The sequence below is a fragment of the Misgurnus anguillicaudatus genome, chromosome 5 (genome assembly GCF_027580225.2).
Source record: "Misgurnus anguillicaudatus chromosome 5, ASM2758022v2, whole genome shotgun sequence".
NCBI lineage: Eukaryota > Metazoa > Chordata > Actinopteri > Cypriniformes > Cobitidae > Misgurnus > Misgurnus anguillicaudatus.
Window position 1 is genome coordinate 25,879,244 of NC_073341.2, and position 21,672 is coordinate 25,900,915.

At 36.2% G+C, this 21,672-nt stretch overlaps 1 protein-coding gene across 5 annotated transcripts in view; it reads right to left on the reverse strand.

The window, feature by feature from the left end:
- Positions 1–21,672, reverse strand: part of LOC129437389 (sodium-coupled neutral amino acid transporter 3-like) — a 108,085-nt gene that overhangs the window by 49,736 nt on the left and 36,677 nt on the right. For 3 of the 5 annotated variants that reach the window (XM_073867834.1, XM_073867840.1, XM_073867837.1), the window contains exon 1: positions 1,327–1,525. The exons of the other annotated variants lie outside the window; for them this stretch is intronic. The gene's annotated coding sequence lies outside the window, so the exon portion shown is untranslated. Of the gene's footprint in view, positions 1–1,326; positions 1,526–21,672 lie in introns of those variants that run through there. 5 annotated transcript variants of the gene reach the window in all.

Sequence of the window (21,672 nt, forward strand, 5' to 3'; positions counted from 1 at the left end):
TGACAAACTGAAGGTTATCTTCTAGATGACGTAGAAACGGATGATTGTACGTGTTTCAGCATCTTACTATAAATGTGTGTTCAACCTTCTAATCGGGGCCCTTGGGTTTAGACTTCTAGCACCAGGGAGTGAGAGCCTATTCTGCAGAATATATTAAATTCAGACAAAGAAAATTCTGTCGACAGTGTGTCTGTGTGATCCTTGACTTTCACTCTTAGTGAGTATTATTTGATCCGGCTAAAATTCCACGACACCACCAGTACGTATAATCTGTTAGATAGAGGGATCTGTTCTGTGGCAGATTTGCTACAGATACATCTATCTTACCAAAACAGTCAGTCCAGGAAATGTTTCTGCATCATTCATCTTCATTCACAAAAGGAAGTGTGAATGAAAGGGAACCATGTGGCACATGGCAGCTATTGCCAAAATGAGACATAAACCATTTAAAAGTTAGCTCAAAAAAACAACCACACTTTTTACATGTGTCTTTACACTGTTTCTAGATTTTTTTCATAGTAGAAGTAGCCAATTACAGTATTTCTTCTCTAACTGTAAGGGTTGTCTTGGTTCAGGCTGCTGTCTGTATATTCAGACTCTTATAGATACTTTTTAATAACAGTAACCCTAAATTTGTTTAAATAACCTCTTTTTAGAATGATCATTTGTTGTTGGTGTGTTTTTGGATGCGTTTCAATAAATGTTTTATCCCGGTCACACACACACACATACACACACTGCAGATTCACAGGATTCCCATGTGATGTGAACAGGATGTAGGGTGAATTACTGTTGACGTAATGAATGTAATGAGGTTAGATATTAAACAATCCACATTGCCACGTTGATATTTCATGTACATTGCACACATAAAAACACACACCTTTAATTAAAAAATGTCATTAATGTCTTCAAAGCTTTTAGAACCACAATTTTACTTTTCCTCTTACCTGCCACCCGTTACATGTAAGCAACGCCTGAGTTTACTTCAATATTTGGATGTAAATTTTTATCGAATCATGGTTTCATGTTTGTAGCATTTTTGTTGTGAAACATTTACATTTTTATAATTTTATTCATAAAATGAATATGTTATTGCATTATTTTTATTTATTTAAAATAATGTTAACTGCTATAACAATTCCACCTCTAGACACTTCATTGATAAACCTTAAATTGTCTTCTTTACAACAAGATCAAGATGAGGCTTTTAGACCAAAAATGCCAGAGATATATTCATTTGAAGGTGCACAATAACTTTTCACCCCATAGTCAATGGGGGGAGGCAGTTAAGGGGTTAAGAAAGAATATTCAATATTGTCTTACCTGACACCTTAGGAAAGAATCGTGTTGTAAGCAATAATCTAATCACTTATGCAGAATAAATAAAAAACAAAGATCTTATACGTGTTTTCCAGACTAATTCCAGAAGTACATTAACTAAAACAAACAAAAAAAAAACAGATGGAGAGGAAGAGAGAGCTTGAAAAAGAGTGACAAAATGTGGCTGTGTGTAGAAGGAAGTCACTATCACTACTAAAAGAGCGGGACTTCCAGTATGTCCCGCCCCTTTTTTTCAACTGAAGCTACATCAGAATATAACTCTGTTCTCAGAGGTTTGGCTATACTGGGAGCTAACTGTTTGAAAAAGCTGTGTATATCTTTAAATCTAAATGAATAATGTCAACAGGCTTGTGTTAGGTTTGGGGTACAAGTAGGGGTAGGGAACATCATTAGCCTGGTAAGAAAACTATGGAAGATTGTGAAATGTTCTTACTATAGCAACTCCAGTATACCAGTCTGTGTCTGAATGTGTAGTATACCAATGAAAGTATAAAAGGTGTTGTGAAATTACACCACCTTCGACAAAAGATAATAAGTAAACATTTACATAAAGTTTCCTGTCAATATTTTTTTTTGTTGAAGGTCTCAGGTGGACCGTATCATGCTCTTAACGCACATGTTAATGTCCACAGACGTCACTCAGTCAATATTAAATATATCAAGGCTATTTTGTAATGTTCATTACATTATGTAGAATGATTTTATGTAAAAAAGAGTAAATCACTAAAATTCATTTTAGCTGGGTTTTCAAAGGGCAGGGTCACAAACAAGTCAAAAAAGAGATGGCTTAAGTCTCACGTGTCTTCAGTTAGACATCTGGCCCCAGCAAAGTACACTAAAATGGGGACTTTCGGGTTGCCTAATTCTAAAAAAAAGTTAAAGGTTAGGGTTTTTTTACATGAGGACTGAAGCCCTCTAGTGGTGCGTACACGTACTACAGGAAGGCAGTCAGTTTGTTTTTTACAATAAAAACAAAAATATGGTGAAATATTAACTTTATATATTAACTAGCCATAGCTAGTATGCTTATTTTCCGACTTAGAGTTTCATGTAATATTAATTTTGAAACTATATCAAGTTAATTTATTTAATTACTAATAACATGAGGGCTGTAGCCCTCTAGTGGTGCGTGCACGTACTACAGGAAAGCAAGTCAATTTGTTTTCGTTTTCTACAATAACAATTGAAATATGCTAAAAATTGCAACTTTATATATTAATTAGCCATAGCTAGTATGCTTATTTTCCCTACTCAGATTTTCATGTTATATTAATTTGAAAACTATATTAAGTTAATTCATTTAAATACTTATAACATGAGGGCTGTATCCCTCTAGTGGTGCGTACACGTACTACAGGAAGGCAGTCAATTTGTTTTCTTCAATAAAAAAATATGGTGAAATATTAACTTTATATATTAATTAGCCATAGCCAGTATGCTTATTTTCAGACTAAGATTTTCATGTTATATTAGTTTGAAAACTATATTAAGTTAATTCATTTAAATACTAATAACATGAGGGCTGTAGCCCTATTAGTGCGTACACATACTACAGGAAGGCAGTCAATTTGTTTTCTACAATAAAAACTAAAATATGGTGAAATATTAACTTTATATATTAATTAGCCATAGCCAGTATGCTTATTTTCAGCCTTAGATTTTCATGTTATATTAATTTGAAAACTATATTAAATTAATTCATTTAAATACTAATAACATGAGGGCTGTAGCCCTCTAGTGGTGCGTGCACGTGCTACAGGAAGGCAGTCAATTTGTTTTCTACAATAAAAACTAAAATAAGCTTAAAATTGCAACTTTATATATTAATTAGCCATAGCCAGTATGCTTATTGTCCGACTTAGATTTTCATGTAATATTAATTTGAAACTATATTAAGTTAATTCATTTAAATGCTGATAACATGAGGGCTGTAGCCCTCTAGTGGCGCGTGCACGTACTACAGGAAGACAGTCAATTTGTTTTCTACAATAAAAACTAAAATATGGTGAAATACTACCTTTATATATTAACTAGCCATAGCAACTATGCTTATTTTCCGACTTAGATTTTCATGTTATATTAATTTGAAAACTATATTAAGTTAATTCATTTAAATACTAATAACTGTAGCCCTCTAGTGGCGCGTGCACGTACTACAGGAAGGCAGTCAATTTGTTTTCTACAATAAAAAAAATATGGTAAAAATATTAACTTTATATATAAAGTAGCTATAGCTATTATGATTTTTTTTCCGACTTAGATTTTCATGTTATATTAATTGGAAAACTATATTAAGTTAATTCATTTAAATACTAATAACTGTTGCCCTCTAGTGGCGCGTGCACTTACTACAGGAAGGCAGTTAATTTATTTTCTACAATAAAAACTAAAATATGGTGAAATGTTAACTTTATATATTAATAAGCCATAGCTATTAGGTTTATTTTCAGACTTTGATTTTCATGTTATATTTATTTTAAAACTATATTAAGTTTATTTATTTTAATACTAGTATACTGTAGTATTTTATAACTACAGAAAATCCCTAGATACTAGTGTTTTCAAATAACCTTTATTGTAAATATATAAGTTATTTACTATTAGTCGGGGAGCCAAAGTCTCAAAAATGGGTTGAACCTGACCTGCTCTGCCATACTTTTTATTTGTGTTTTTTCTGTTAACTTTGACCCCAAGAACCAATAATTGAAGGGTCTGCTCTGCCGGAAATATCGCGAAAAATTTTTGTGGCCATTTTAGTGTATGCACCCTTTGTTTTTATCAGAAAATTGTGAAAAAATATTTTTTTTCCTCAAATCCTCAGTGGGTTGGGTAAACTGTCAATAAATGCATTCCTGATACACAGAACACATGTGCTGACAACATCCACTGAAAAAATAACTCTTAAAACACATTTCTGCATAATTGTGCATCAATTTAATGCAAAAAGTAGGCGTTTTCTCACTTTTTTCCCATATTTTCATCTTTACTTCGTTGGCAATCAACTATTCACCCAAGTTATGATATCAGTCAATATGCCATTCTTTTCACCAAACAGTATACTCATTACACAGAAAAAACTACAAAAATCCAACCAAAATCAATGGACCTGTGATGACCCCACCACTAGTTGGCCACCAACAGGCCCAGAACCTCAACAGAATTCCTGGCTACCTTCAAAACCCCGAAAGACACACTGGATAACATGATTGTTAATGTCCACATTATTAAACATCATGGTCTAGGGCAGTGGTTCTCAAACTTTTTCAGCGTGCGGCCCCCCCCAAAGAAAAACAGTTCTAAAACTTTACATTTTAATTAAACAAAACATTAAATTACACAAAGTAGTGCTGCCTTATTTTTTTAGGTTTAATTTCACAGAATTCATGATAAATAATGTATTTTATAAAATGTCATAAAACTGGGGCCCCCCTGGCACCATCTCACGGCCCCCCTGGGGGCCCCGGACCCCAGTTTGAGAACCACTGGTCTAGGGATCTTTTTAATTTCAACAAAACCCTGTTCTCCCAATGTAAATGTGTCACACAATAAATATAATACAGCAAAATGACTTTAATTATTTTATTGCCTCAGATGACAACTATTACAACTTTAAAGAGATACTTCACCCATTTGCATTAAGCTTTGTAGCTTTAGAAACCCTGTTTTTGAATGGTCATGCATCATTTTCAGTTTCCCCTGAGACGGGAGAAACACAGATCCCAGGTTTGCACTTCCTTCTTTCAATGATGTAAAAATCGTCATTTTGCGTCATTAAAAGAAGGAATTGCTATATCTTTGTCGAGGGTTTAAGACTACAAACACTCATTTTTCCGGGGAGGGCTATGTGTGGGACCCACTCACGCTACAGACCTATTACAGATCAGTGGGTGGGACTTAATACACTAAAATAAATGATACAGCTGCCATCTTTTTGGAATCTAAACAGATGCTGAGGAGCCAGGCTTAATGTTTTTCAACAATGGTGGAAGGTTATCAATATGATATGGAAGAGGGTGATTTCGAAAACGTGATGCTCGAATCGGATGTCCATGGCTATCTTTATGAGCCACAATACAGGGAAGAGCAGCTGAGGCAGATGGAGGAACAGGAGGTAGAAGACCTGGCTGTGGAAGGTAGAAGACGAGGTAGAAGACCTGCCTGTGGAAGGTAGAAGACGAGGTAGAAGACCTGTCTGTAGCAGGGGAGAAGCTTGGACTGACTCGAGCTGGGAGGGACTGGTTGTGCCTGTGCTCTCGCTGTGAAATGGAGTCTGTCTGCTGCAGAGAATTTCAAAAATGCCAGTTTCTTCTGGATGAAATTTCTACATCAGATGAGGATATGGACGTTTGTGTGGTGAACCACCCAAGCTTCGGACCACATATGGACAGCAGCATTGCATTCATACATATTTTAGAATACCAAAGGTCAACTGGAAGTGACAGCCAAAGCCAGCAGGGACAAACAGACTTCTGACTATAAAGTAAATGTTTCTATTTTATTTGGGAGTGGCTTGCAAAGATGTGCATTGTGGGAGTTGTTGTCTTCCATACAAATGCACCCTAAAGTCACTTTCTGTCTTTTTTCGGTCAAACAGGCACCACATTTGAAATGTATGTTACATTTTGACTAGAAATATGACCCACTTTCAATAAAGATTAATGTTTCCATGGGTGAAATGTCCCTTTGACGGAAAAAAACAACATAACTTAATTAACTAGATTCAGGTCCATGTGAGGTGGGATAATCAGAATGGTGGCACACTGCAGATACTGCTCTGGGGACAGACCTTCACAGCAAACAAGAACGACAGGGTGGATTATACAGCAGGGTGATAAAAGATGCCACCCTCTCTCTCTCTCTCTCTAACACACACAAACAGCTGGGTAGGTTGGCTGAACCATGTGTGCCCGCTTATACACAGCCAACTGATGCAGGGATTGGCGAAGGTGTAATAGGAGGGCATCTTCAGTTAGTGGAAGGCAACGCATGTTTCCTTTGATGCTCACAAAGAGATGGGCTCGCAGTGCATCTAGAGTACTATCAAAGTCATTCCTGTAATAGAGTGTCTTTGTATCGCCGTGCTGTTGTTATAACCTTTTCCTGAACATACAGGCTTTCCTCAGGATCACCGTACCTGCACAGTGGCAGAAGGTCTGTCAGGTGTTTGATTGCAGTTGTGTAGGCCCGCCTTTAACTTAGATAGCTCCCTGTGTCACATCCGGTAAGTATGTAGGTGCTGAGGGATGTAAGATCTGAAGCAGCACTATTATAGTTTCCTGTCAGAGCTTCTGTGATGGCATGAGAAGGTAGGAAGCCCATCCATGTGAGTGATGTAGTACATGGACATCATGATCTCATCTTTGTCAGTTGCAACCACTACAGCCCATTTGTGGTGCAGAATTTGTACTGAGTATGCAATGTGAGCAAACATCCTGGTATGTGCCTCCTCATGTTTCTCACAGAAATGTTCTGGAAGCCCAACTTGACAGTCCAATGACAAGAGGACACTGCGACCAGGATCACAATAGATTCCACAAAGAATAAGTGTGCATACTGCAGGAAGTGACTTGTTCTGAGCTGCCCATGCTTCCCCCATGTAGTTCAACAGGTTAGCTTTATTCAGTGAATTGTGAATGAAGCCTTTCCATACAGGTATAGGGAGAGTATCATGTGGCTTGTACTCCTTCATTTTGCTGGAGCAGGTCTTCATCCTCTTCTCTCGTTCCTCACCTTTCAGACTTTCAGCAGGATAGACATCATATCAATCACTAACAAAGTGGATGCAGTCACACTTGTCTGGGAGGATTCCAAGGAGCTTCCTCGGGTACTTTCTTGCAGTTCATGGAAGGTGCTGCTCCCAAGATGTTAGTAACCTTGAATGAATGCCATTGCATCTACTACCATTACAACAGGCTTGTCAGATGGCGTTAGATTGTCCACTTCCCCCCATGAGCTACCAAGGGCTGTCTTGATTGCAGCCAGGTAGTCTGCCTTGTTTCCTTTCCTTCCTGCAGGATGCACACTTATTCTTGGTGGAATCTTTTGTGATCCTGGTCGCACTGTCCCCTTGTCATTGGATTGTCAGGTTGAGCTTCCAGAACTTGAGGAGGCAGATACCAGGATGTTTGCTCACATTGCATACTCCGTACAAATTCTGCACCACGAACGAGCTGTAGTTGTTGCAACTGACACAGATGTGATCATGATGTGCATGTACTACATCACACACATGGATGGGCTGCAGAAGCTGTGGGTGAAAACGATGGATATCTTCCTACCTGTTCATGCCACCACAGAAGATCTGACAGGGAAGTATAATGCTGCTGCTTCAGAGGTTACATCCCTTCTCCTCAGCACCTACATACTTACCGGATATGACACAGTGAGCTATCCGTACAGAAGAGGAAAAAGGTGGGCCTACACAACATTGACAGACAGACAGAAATTCTGCCGCTGTGCAGGTACAGTGATCTGAGGAAACCCGGGATGTTCAGGAAAAGGTAATAACAGCAGCATGGCGATACATGGTGTCACTATGACAGGAGTGACTTTGGTGGTACTCTAGATGCACTTTAAGCCCATCTCTTTGTGAGCACATGCGTTGCCTTCGACCAACTGAAGATGCCTTCCAATTACACCTTCGCAGATCCCTGCAACAGTTAGCTGTGTGTAAGCGGGCACACATGGTTCAGTCAACCTACCCAGCTGCCACTGATTTTGGGAGACAACTTGTCAATGGCAAATTGGTGGCAACCATGATGCCGAAAGAGGCAAAACCTTCTGAACTCAAACACAGCAAATACTGCCACTGCAAGAAAAGCATGCATGCCCGAGAGTGCTTCTGTGCAAGAGCCAATGTGAAGTGTGGCATTGCATGTCTCTACACCGGGGATGTTTAAGGATGGAACTTGCGCTTGAAGACAGGGACATGTAAGTAGGCTGCGCGCGCGTGTGTGTGTGTGTGTGTGTTAGAGAGTGAGGGGGTTGTATCTTTTATCATGCTGCTGTATAACCCTCAAGTTCCTGTTTGCTGTCTCCTCAGGTGGTGAGGGTGAAGGTCTGTCCCCAGAGCAGTATCTGCAGTGTGCCACCCTTCTGATTATCCCACCTCACATGGACCTGAATCTAGTTATTAGTTATGTTATTTTTCTCCGTTAAAGGGACATTTCACCACCCATGGAAACATTAATCCTTATTGAAAGTGGGTCATATTTGTAGTCAAAATGTAACATGCATTTCAAATGTGGTGCCTATTTGACCGGAAAAAAAAGACAGAAAGTGACTTTAGGGTGCATTTGTATGGAAGACAACAACTCCCACAATGCACAGCTCTGCAAGCCACTCCCAAATAAAATAGAAACACTTACTTTATAGTCAGACGTCCGTTTGTCCCTGCAGGCTTTGGCTGTCACTTCCAGTTGACCTTTGGTATTCTAAAATATGTATCCAGAACGCTGCTGTCCATATGCGATGCGAAGCTTGGGTGGTTCACCACACAAACGTCCATATCCTCATCTGAAATCATCTGATTTCATCCAGAAGAAACTGGCATCTTTGAAATTCTCTGCAGCAGATAGACTCCATTTCTGTGTCCGTAGGTGCACAGCAAGAGCACAGGCACAACCAGTCCATCCCAGCTCGAGTCAGTCCAGGCTCCTCGCCTGCAACAGGCAGGTCTTCTACCTCGTCTTCTACCTTCTACAAGCAGGTTTTCTACCTCGATCTTCTACCTCCTGTTCCTCCATCTGCCTCAGCTGCTCTTCCCTGTATAAAGCCTCGAAATCACCCTCGTCCATATCATATTTTTAACCTTCCACCATTGTTGGAAAACATCAAGCCTGGCTCCACAGCATCTTTTAGCTTAGATCTCAAAAAGATGCCCGCTGTATCATTTATTTTCGTAAGTCCCACCCACTAATCTGTAATAGGTCTGTAGCGTCCCACCCATAGCCCCCCCTGAAAAAATAACGACAGAGGGTTTGTAGTCTTACACCCTCGACAAAGACATAGCAATTCCTTCTTTAAATGACGCAAAATGACGAATTTTACATCATTGAAAGAAGGAAGTGCAACACTGAAATCTGTATTTCTCCCATCTCAGGGGAAACTGGAAATGATGCATGACCATTCAAAAACATGACTGGGTTTCTAAAGCTACAAAGCTTAATGCAAATCGGTGAAACATCTCTTTAAAGTTGTAATAGTTGTCATCTGAGGCAATAAAATAATTAAAGTCATTTTGCTGTATTATATTTATTGTGTGACACATTTCCCTTGGGGAACAGGGTTATGTTGAAATTAAAAAGATCCCTAGACCATGATGTTTAATAATGTGGACATTAACAATCATGTTATCCAGTATGTCTTTCGGAATTTTGAAAGTAGCCAAAAATTCTATTAAGGTTCTGAGCCTGTTGATGGCCAACTAGTAGTGAAATCATCACAGATCCATTGATTTTGGTTGGATTTTTATAATTTTTTCTGTATAATGAGTATACTGTTTGGTGAAAAGAATGATATATTGACTGATGTCATAACTTGGGGGAATAGTTGATTGCCAATGAAGTAAAGATGAAAATATTGGAAAAAAGTGAAAAAAAAAAAACGCCTGCATTAAATTGATGCAAAATTATGCAGAAATGTGTTTTAAGAGTTATTTTTTCAGTGGATGTTGTCAGCACATGTGTTCTGTGTATCTGGAATGCATTCATTGACAGTTTGCCCAACCCACTGAGAATTTGAGGAAAAAGATGATTTTTCACGGTTTTCTGATAAAAATGAAGGGTGCGTACACTAAAATGGCCACAATTTTTTTTGCGGTGTTTCCGGCAGAGCAGACCCTCCAGTTGTTGGTTCTTGGGGTCAAGGTTGACAGAGGGAACACAGGTGGAGAGTGTGGCGGACCAGGTCAGGTTCAACCCATTTTATTGAGCTTTTGAGACTTTGGCTCCCCGACTATATAGGGCTTATTCTCAAACACCGGAAGTCGCTAGCCGCGGCCATCTTGTTGACATGACATCTGTCCTGCCCCTAGCCGCACGTAGTTTTGAGTCGAGGGGAGCAGTAGCCTAATGGCTTCATCTTGTCTGTATTAAGAGAAGATGAGCTTGATTATCGTGGAACAATATCAAATAGACCCAATAGCCTTAAGTAAATATCCGTCCTTATTGCCAGCCGTAACTTATCCGGATATTTATAACTATATCGTTCATACAGTATCCGCATTCATCATACAAGCACTGAAGGGCCGTTCACATTATAACAATAACTAACGATAACTCTATCATCGTCCACATCACCAAACAATACGTTTATGCTAATTCGCTCACGGCACTCGCGCAAATCACTTGCCTTTAATATTGCTTGTATAATGAAAACTTTTGCAGATGTCCTCAACACGCTGCGGTTCGCGTAACTCTAAACAGTGAATCTCTTACCTTTTGGCACAACAGTTAGTTAATGTAATAGATTAAAAAGCATTACGTACTAGTCAATTTTCACAGCAACTGCAGGTAATCTAATGTTATAGACCTCAGCATGCTTCACTGTCATTTTAAGTGCTCGTGCACTTGAAGTTCAAATAGATTTTAATGCTATCAATGGTTTACCCTTCATCAGGTGGGAAAAATCGCTCCGCTATTCTGTTTAACATAAAACGATTTTCAAAACTATATTTTTTATAGTTATCGTTATAATGTGAACGGCCCTTATTCCCTACCTAGTATCAATGCCAGACCTATTATTATGTTCGTTATTAATACTAATTTAATAACTGTCTCAATTTATGGCAACTTATTTGAAAGAGCAGTTTCAGCCACTGCTTACAGCTAACCATATGTGATCAAATTATGGGGACACACTTTGCTGTGAGGCATCCCTAATGTTACCTGGGGTAAAATTATGGGGACAGACTTTGCTGTTGGGAGTCTTTCCTTCGCTGGTTCAACTCCTCTGTCTCCTTCCTTTCATGTTTTCTGACAGTCGGTATCGCATAAAAACAAATTCCGGGGGTTCTTTTTGCTGTTGTTAGAACATCCGTGTATTACACCACACACCATCGCGCGGTTTAAAAAAAAATTACACCGATAATACCATGCATAATACCTGCCTCGCTTGTCAATTGACAGACTGTTCTATGTCAACAATATGGCCGCCGCGAACAATGATGACGTAGATCGAATAACCCCTATATGGAGAAAAACCCTGGAATGTCTTCCTCAAAAAACCTAATTTCTTCTCAAATGAACAAAGAAAGACCTAAACATCGTGGATGACATGGGGATAAGTAAATAATTTTGGATAAAAATAAAAGTGGAATATTCCTTTAAGGCCATTTTTACAACTTTTAACAGATCTTTGCATTTACAACAAGTAGTTTTTATGGCATGAGAAATGGATGACTGATCTTCTCGTGAAGATATGTAAAAGTATGTCTTCTCATGTAGGTGCGTCTAGTCCAGAAGAAGGACACAGGGCATGTTTATGCCATGAAGATTTTGCGTAAGGCTGACATGCTTGAGAAAGAACAAGTGAGTCTTTACTAATAGAGCCATAAAGATGTTAGGATTCTTTGTCATGTGCACTAATATCTGTGTACTTATGTTTTAGGTTGGTCATATTCGAGCAGAAAGGGACATTCTTGTGGAGGCAGATAGTCTTTGGGTGGTGAAGATGTTCTACAGCTTTCAGGATAAATTGAACCTCTACCTCATCATGGAGTTTCTGCCTGGAGGTGAGTACTAGTTTGACATGATGAGAGAGTTTATGTATGTGATTTTCTTTTTTTTCTTTTTTAAACTTTTTTTTTAAATGTCTGGTCCTGAAAATTGCCCTGTCCCTTTGATCATACATGGAAGTTGAACTGTGTACCTATTATTTAAAACCATGTTTTTTATAAAACAAATCTAATTAACATTTACCTTTAACCCTGTATGAATTTACTACAACACTGAAATGGTAAAAATACACTATTAATATGAATAATATCAAATAAATATTTGTCCCCCAAATTTATGTCATTGGTGTTACTGTACCCAAAGCACCTTTATTTTGAAACAATGCATCAGCTCTTTGAAGTTTTTCATGGGTCAAGAGGTCAGTGGAAGAAGTGCAGTGGAGGAAGGCAAAAGGTTTTGAGATGTCTTACCTTATTTGTCTGAAATATCATGATATATCTAATAATTTTAAAATGATGATAAATACACAATTAATTCATGTAAAAAATGAACTGTGTGGGAATAGTAAGTCTTATTAGACATTTTCTTGTATTATTTAACTGTTTTATAGTCACTACACATAGTCCTAAAATAATTAAGTGAATTTTAAATCCATTTAACTAAAAAATCTAAGTAAAATTTACTTAAATTTATTTGCACATGTTGTAAGGAATACACACAATTCTTTGCCCCTGAATATTTTTATTTTTTAAGCTTTATCACAGAATAAGAACTGATAAGAACTTTAACTACTTAAATATTTGTTTTACAAAATGTCATAAAGGTTTAAGCTCTTATATTATTGATATTGTTTTGTTGTAAATAATAATTTTGTGAAGTCACCGTTCAGGTGATCAGATTTTCTTTACATGAACCCTGTTCAGAACATTGTATTGTAATTCTCTCCACAGTGCTAATAATGCATGTCAGAAACACAGTTTGTGTACGTTTCTGTTCAGAATCAAGTTTATTCAATGGCTGACTTGTTGTCAGTCATGAATTTTGTGTTATAATGCCATTTATAACACTAAAAATAACTAGGTCCATAGAAATGTGTAAAGAAAATAACAAACAGAAAATACGATTTATTTAATATTATTAGGACAGCAGTGCTTCAATTTTAAAAAAAAACCTAATAGACTTTACCTAAATGATTAAAATAAATCTAACTCCTAAATAAAATAATTAAGTAACATTTAATTAATTATTTAACATATGTTTTATTATGCAATTTTAAGTAAATTTTATTTGATTTTAGTAGGTAAGTTTTACTTATAAAAAAGTAGTAAATTTTACTTAAAAAAAGTTCGTGCAAATTGTTACAAGGATTTTTTTAAGTAAATTTTACAAGTTGTTTTTTTTTCAGTGTACAAAAACAACATTGTTGTGCATCTTAAAACAAAACAATGGCACTGATATATGTAAAGACATGTCAGTAAGGTGTTTTAAAATTAGGACAGCTCACACATGCATTTTAGTCTGAGACTAGGATAAGCCCTGTCCGGGGAACCACCTCATACACTGAAAAAAACAACTAGTAATATTTACTTTAAAAAATCCTCGTAACAATTTGCACGAACTTTTTTTAAGTAAAATTTAATGCTTTTTTATAAGTAAAACTTACCTACTAGAATCAAATAAAATTTACTTAAAATTGCATGATAAAACATATGTTAAATAATTAATTAAATGTTACTTAATTATTTTATTTAGAAGTTAGATTTATTTTAATCGTTTAGGTAAAGTCCATTAGGTTTTTTTTTTTAAATTGAAGCATTGCTGTCCTAATAATATTAAATAAATCGTATTTTCTGTTTGTTATTTTCTTTAACATATTAATATGGACATAGTTCTTTTAAGTGTTATAAATGGCATTATAACACACAATTCATGACTGACAACAAGTCAGTCATTGAATAAACTTGATTCGGAACAGAAACGCACACAAACTGTGTTTCTGACATGCATTATCAGCACTCTGGAAAGAATTGCAATACAATGTTCTGAACAGGGTTCATGTAAAGAAACACTGATCACCTGAACGGTGACTTCACAAAATTATTATTTACAACAAAACAACATCAATAATATAAGAGCTTAAACCTTTATGACATTTTGCTAACAAATATTTAAGTAGTTTCAGTTCTTATTCTGTGATAAAGCTTAAAAAATAAAAATATTTAGGCGCAAAGAATTGTGGGAATTCCTTACAACATGTGCAAATAAATGTAAGTAAATTTTACTTCGATTTTTTTAGTGTAATGGATTTAATATTTTTAAGTAAAATGAACTAAGATAAGCTAAAGTTTTTGATTAAAATTTACTTAATTATTTTAGGATTATGTGCAGTGACTATAAAACAGTTAAATAATACAAGAAAATAACTAATACGACTTACTATTCCCACACAGTTAATTTTTTACATGAATTAATTGTGTATTTATCATCATTTTACTTAGGAAAATCTAGTTCTCAATAAATGTTAATATATTATGTAGAAATTATGAGAGTTAATCTAATAAATATTACTACACCAAAAAGTTCGTTTTTTCAGTGTAGTGTGTTGTCCCAAAAATAACACTGATAACACTGTAGTATAAATACATGGATTTATCTGCTGGCTAAACTAGAAGTAGGATTTTTTTGCACAGAATTATAATGAAGAATGAGATCAAAGTCATTTTAAAACTTTATTAATCTTTCAACAAAGAACAATGTACATGTATTTCTGAACATACATCCACACGAAATGCTGGATTTTTTTCTCTTTTAACCTAAGGCACTTTATATTAGGGGATTTATGAAATCTTGCCACAAGTTTCACTTCAGTAGGTTTCATTTTTCCTTTGCATTCGGTTCCAGTGGTAGCAGAAAAAGAATGTATAATACAGTAAATACATAAAATGACAAACTTTGTACAACGTAATTATTTTAAAGTTTTCTTACCATATCACAATATGTACATCAATTGCTATACAAAACAACCATATGCTTCAAAAATGTAAAGTCCAACAAGAACCATTATTAAGTCCGGGTAGATAAAAACTTGCAGATATTGAAAAGAAGAAACAGATACTATGACCATTTTGTAGTGACCGTTACCCGATGTGCTACCCAGAATTAATTACTGTTTGGTCAAAAAAATCCTGAAGCAGAATTTAAAGTCAATAATGTAAAAAAAAACAACATCATGTAAACCTACTGTATAACACCTATAATTTTTTCAGTGTGTAACAAGTTTACTACATTTTCAAGGTGTTAAAAACATATTTCCAATTAGCATACAAAATGACACACAATATCAACAAATGCTAAAACAAGTTGTTTTGAATACTAGAGAATTGGTATCCAAACATTACATTCTCCACCTTTAAACAGCAAGTTTATTTTAAGTTTTTATTTTAATAATTACAAAAACTACAAAAAAGTTGGCACAATACATAAAACTTGTGTTAAACACTGCTGGTGCGTAATGTAAAACTCTTTTAGTAAGTGTCATTTTGATGAGTGTACCAAGTACCCATACATAGATCTTGTTACACTCAAAAAAAATGGTGCTAAATAGCACTAAACGTGTGGCCTGGGTTTCCCCATGCTGCCTTGCGCACAACTTTATTAACACTGCAAGTCTAGCATGGAAACTATGGACTTTTTTGCCCCTGAAATAAGGAACCAATCACAGAACGGGGAGGGGGCAGCAAGACGATGACGACGTCTATGCGGCACACCGATTGGCTATGAGCTACGTACAGACACATTTGATAGACATTTTTAGTGCCCAATAAATGGCTCTGGGCATTCGTAAACAACGCCTCAAATACGAGAAAATGAACATGTGGTTCCCAGACCACGTCTCATTCTCTATGAGACTTGTCTGGTGTTAGCCAGGCTACTAAAAGTGGTTCACTGGCTCGTAATCATAAGGGAACCATTGGTTATAGTTAATCTTTTTAAAGGTGCAGTGTGTAATTTTTGAAAGGATCTCTTGACAGAAATGCTAAATATTATACAAAACTATATTATCAGGGGTGTATAAAGACCTTTATATAATGAACCATTATGTTTTAATTACCTTAGAATGAGACGTTTTTATGTACATACACCGAGGGTCCCCTTACATGGAAGGTGCCATTTGTGCCATCAAACTTTTTTTACTAAGTTGTCTCCGTTGATGACATGTTTTTCCGGTGGCGGCTATGTGTTTCAAAAGCGAGGAGTGAGCAGTGGACTGAGACGTTGGTTGCAATTCGCAACCTCACCACTAGATGCCGCTAAAATGTACACACTGCACCTTTAAATAAATATGTGTTTTTATTAAGCACCGAACTGGAACCTGTTGACGTGTGAAACACATTACCATTGGTTCCCGTATGATTACAAGCTTTTAGTACTATTTAGCAGGATTGTTTTTAGGGTGTAGTTGTTTTCCAATGAAATTGTTCTGAAACATGAAATTCATCATTAAACTGTACAAACATCTTATTTAAATAACATAATATACATAGCCATGAAATCATCAAAAGCACAGTTTGTCAAGTTTCACAAGAGAAATCAGGCTGACACTTTATAATTTACTGGGAGGTAGACAAACATTTTTTTCAACTTTGGCAATGATAAATGAATTCTAATAGTTTGTGAATTCACGCCTGTAATTCAGTGTTGTGTAGTTTTGGAAGTTCTCAAATGTGTGCCAGTTACAACAGCACTGTTAGAATAAGCTTTCAATTCCTTTTTTACATATTTGTGATTTTTAGGAAAGATGTAACAGATTCTTGTGGTGGGAGTGGGCTAAAGTCTGGGGCCGCATCACAACACTGTCCAAATGTAAACTAGCGTCCATGCATACGTAGCATGTGTGCTACTGGCGAAATGCATTATAAAAAGGAAATGCACACGGCCCTAACAAACAGCAATAGGATTAACACACAAATGAACAAACGGCTGTTGGGGCACTGTTACCAAGCCCTAAATATTTGGACCTTTAGGGGAAGTGGATGTTTAAAAAAAAGGACTTAAATGGATATGTCCTGTCCAGTTTTCCAACGGTAATGAGAGAGAAGAATGATTTGTAAGAGAGACAGGACCCTGAATCAGGATATGATGCCGACCAAATTCGATCCTTAATCCATAGGAGAGCAATCTTTTGTGTTGTGGGTACAGTATGTGATCTTCTTCTGTACCACAGACAAATATTTTTCATGCTTAATAAAATTGTGTTTATTGTAGGGCTGTCCTCGACTAAGGATTTACATATTCTAATCAGAATTGTCCAATCTTTTCATAGTCGACCGATATTCGAATCATCTATGTGTGTGTGTGTGCATGGGTTGGGAGGGGTCAAACCAGGTGCAAATTGATAACTTTTATTTTCTTTCACAAGCAGCACACATAAACAACTTTCTGATAAAGTGACCAAAACTGTCTTTCAAGTGATGAACGAAGACAAAACTGACGATGCATTTATATTTTTAAGGTAAAATGTAAGGCAACATTTGTTTAATTATTCCTCATAACATTTTAATGCCACGATCTACAGAACATCACACAAAAAACATTTTGATAACTAAACCTACAAAAACGACAAGGGAATATACATCGTTGTTTTTAATTGTAGGAACATATTTACAATTAAAGTGCAATAACAAAAAGTTAATAAAATAAAAACCTTTTTTTAGCTAAGAAACCTTTATGGAAATGTTTAATGATTTTTACAGGTGAGTTATGCACTTTTGAAGTTGGTCAGCAGCTATTAAATACAATCACTAGGTTGTAATTGATGTATTGCTGGTAACACATCATTTTATTTAAGCAATATCGCTCGAGTAGGACTGTGATAGGAGTAGGACCGGCACTCGGCCTTGTGCCTCTGTCCTAATCACAGCCGTGATGATATAGAGCTATATCACATGACTCCGAGAGCGATATTGCTTTTATACAACAGTTCTACGGCACACGTTTGAAAAACAAAAGCTAGAAAACAACAACGGAGTTATTTTAAAAGCCACTTTGTTTGAGAACTACTTCTTCCGGCACGGATTTGAGAGCGGCCAGAATGACAGGTAACACTTTCGGCTGCTTTGAATCTCATAATAACTCAATGGACGGATAGGCGTTTCTTTATATTAACGTTTCTTGGTCACAAAGTGTAGTTTTAAGATTAGTTCAGTCGAGAATATATATTTTTTATATTTAAATCTACAGTCAATTAGTAAAGATAGCGCCTGTTTGAACGTTTGCTTAGTGAGATTCGGTACGTATGAGCACCAAAGCATGAGCGGACATCAGTGTTCACTCGCCCCGCTGACCACCGCCCTCTCTGGGCTACATCTCCGACAGCGATTCCCTGGCTCTCATGTTGGCCTTGTTTGTTTTTGATGGTCAAAATGAGATCAAATCAGCAGTATTTGGTGTCATGATAAAACTATTACTTGTTTTCTTATTCATATTTAGTGTCTTTTGTGTTGTTATTTGTTTTGGCGCGAGGTAAAAGTTAATAAAACTATACTTATATAATGTTACTATTGGTTTACCATTTAATCTTAACGCGATACGAGCACTCGGTTATTATTAGACTTCGTTCTTGTCAGTACTACACTGAAAAAAATGATTAATTGAATTTAATCAATTTTTTTAAGGTAAGTGGTTGCAATCAATTTATTTAAGCTACATTTAAACAAAAAAGATTAGTAACGTAAATGAAATATAAAACTTTTGTTTAAATGTAGCTTAAATAAATTGATTGCAACCACTTATCTTAAAAAATTGATAAAATTCAATTAATAATTTTTTTCAGTGTATATAAAACTATTTTTTATAAGTGTCAGAGAGATGTTTTTGCATGCTGCTTATACCAGTGGCGACATCTCATAACATGTTTTAATAGTCACGTCACGATTAAATAAATGATCAATGTCCACATTTAAAAGCTGCGGTGCTTACCTGCAGTTCCACGGTGTTTTTCGCGTTCTGAGAAGAGATATTGCTCCAGAAAAAAATAGTTTACATTCCTCTTTCCAAGTGTTAATCGTCCACACGATGTGACAAGACATTACTCCCATTAACTTTAACGTAACTTCCATGAGCAGGGCCGTGCACAGGGGGGTGGCCCGGTGGCTAGAGCAACTGCCCCTCTGCCCTAATTGGCTGAGGTGCCCCTCTCACCAAACGCCGACCCCGGTCAAAGTGCTTTGTTACCGCTCGTCGAAAGATTTACTGTTTCTGGTATTCCACTTCGTGATTTCCCGCCTGCATTCTGTGTCCACTCTTTGAAGGGCGGAGACGGCAGTTTGTTGTATTAACAGGTACCTGTAGATTCAATACATTACCTCAGTTTTCGAGCTGCTGAATTTGTAAGCCAAGAGAGGTCGTGTACTATATTTATTTTGCTTGTTTTCTCGTGATCTCGACGTAACAAAAGTTGCATTTTTGTGATGTGATTAAAGCTTTCGTGTACTTAATAGGACGTGTTGTTTTATTTGTAGACAGCAAAAGCATATGTTAAATTATCATGGATGAACAAATGAGATTTTACTTGGATCAACAAAATATCTATTCTTAGAATTACAGTGATTGTCTTATCAAAATAATGTACCTGATGAGATCTAATATAAATAACACCAAACTTGCTGTTGTTGGAACACTTTGTAGACAAAAAATAAAAACAATGTTTTCACAAAAAAAAGAAGACAAGAGTGGAGAGGGAGGCTGCAAAGGAAGTCCAACATTGCAAAAATGGATTCAAAGCTTCATCGCGTAAATCATATAGAATATTAAGCAGTTTTGTCACACTTTAATTCTTGTTATTAAGTATATTTTCCAATATAATCACTTCTCTTAGTTGATACCAACACATCATATTTATAATATTTTGTTAAAACCATATAAATTGTACCCCCCCAGTGCCCCCATTTTGGTTTGGGCCACTGCTCCTCAAAATGTCTGTGCACGGCCCTGTCCATGAGCGCTGATCTTTGACGGAATAATAACTTCCGATTGCGATTCACAGACTGATTTACGAGCTAGTGAACTAATGAGACACACGGAGAGTGATTCAAAAACAGCGCGTTTGTGTGTGTCTGGTGTGGGTGCAGTTTTTCCATTCAGAGATGAGCCTGTTTAGAGGACCTCCATTCACTAGGTGGCGGAATGATACGAAAGGTGAAGCGGTTACTGTGCCGTTATCAGTAGAATATTGCACGCCTCTTAGCTAATCAGATTCGAGAGCCAGAAAGAACTGTTGTATAATAAACTATATATATATTTAAATTAGCATATAATGAGATGAGTGCCATGGCTATATACTTTTGACACGTTTATTGACTTCTAGACAAAAGTAAAAGTACAGATTTTAAAAACTACTCAAAAAAGTAAAAGTACACAAAAAACTACTCAATTACAGTAACGTGAGTAAATGTAATTCGTTACTTTCCACATCTGGTCATGACAAAAAAAACGACAAATGAGAAATGACAAATAATTTGTGATTGTTACTGAAAATTATAAAAACTAAGCTTTATATACAATTCATAAAAACAATGAAATTAATGATTTTAAAGACACTACGTGTTATTATTTAGCACAGAAATACCTGCTTGCTTGCTTTCACTTTGATCATCTCCATTTACTTTAGATACAGAAACAACTGATGATATTATTTATTTCAGGAATCTCTTTTCTATCATTTGAAAGTGAACATCAACCATAATATTAAATCACAAGAAAGACATGTCGTGTCAGGCATAAATATAGGTTCGGTGCAGATATTTTCCGTTTCATCACGGAAATTTAAAGAAACGGCTTACCTATTTTGTAGTTTAACTTTTGATGAGATAACCACAATGTTTTAAATACATTTTAAAAACTTATACCCGTCGAAAACATCCGTTTTTTAATGTTTAGTTTGATGAACTTCTAAATATGAGACGCAGAGCACCTAGCACGTTCGGCTGAATTGCATGCGCAAGCATGGGTAGCACGCAATAGTGCAAAATCTATATGAAAAGCAATCCAAAATGTACAGACTTTAATTAGATCAGAATTTACGTTTATAATAAATACATTTTTTTAATAAAATAAGGTCAGAAGTAACAAAGTGCAGAACAAATGTGCAAAATGCCTCAAGTGCACGAAAACAAAACATAAGCCAAATAGATACATCAGATAACCCAGAGTGATTTATAAATAAAATAAAATAAAATAAAATAAAGAAATTATTAAAAGAATGAAAGTATAGCCAGAATTGCCAGCTTTTTCTTTTAAAAGGAGAAACAAAGAGGCAATGGTTTATTAACATAGGAACCTCTTATGGACGTGTAGCCCGGCCACAGGGGTTGCTGGATTTATTAACGCATTTTAAAAATATTTATTGAATGCTGATACTTCACATATTATTTGCAGAATTATAATAATATGTTGTATATTAATATATTGGGAGAAAGCTGTTATATGTGAAATCAGAGTTTTGCACAGTGCACCCATATACGGCCAAAATTAAATGATCCTCATTTCATAACACATCTGCGACGATTCGACTGTGAGATTGGTAGTCGAATCAGGCTTGTCCTATCGATGCATCGAATCTTCGACTATTCGGGTCACCTGAGGATTCAGGTGG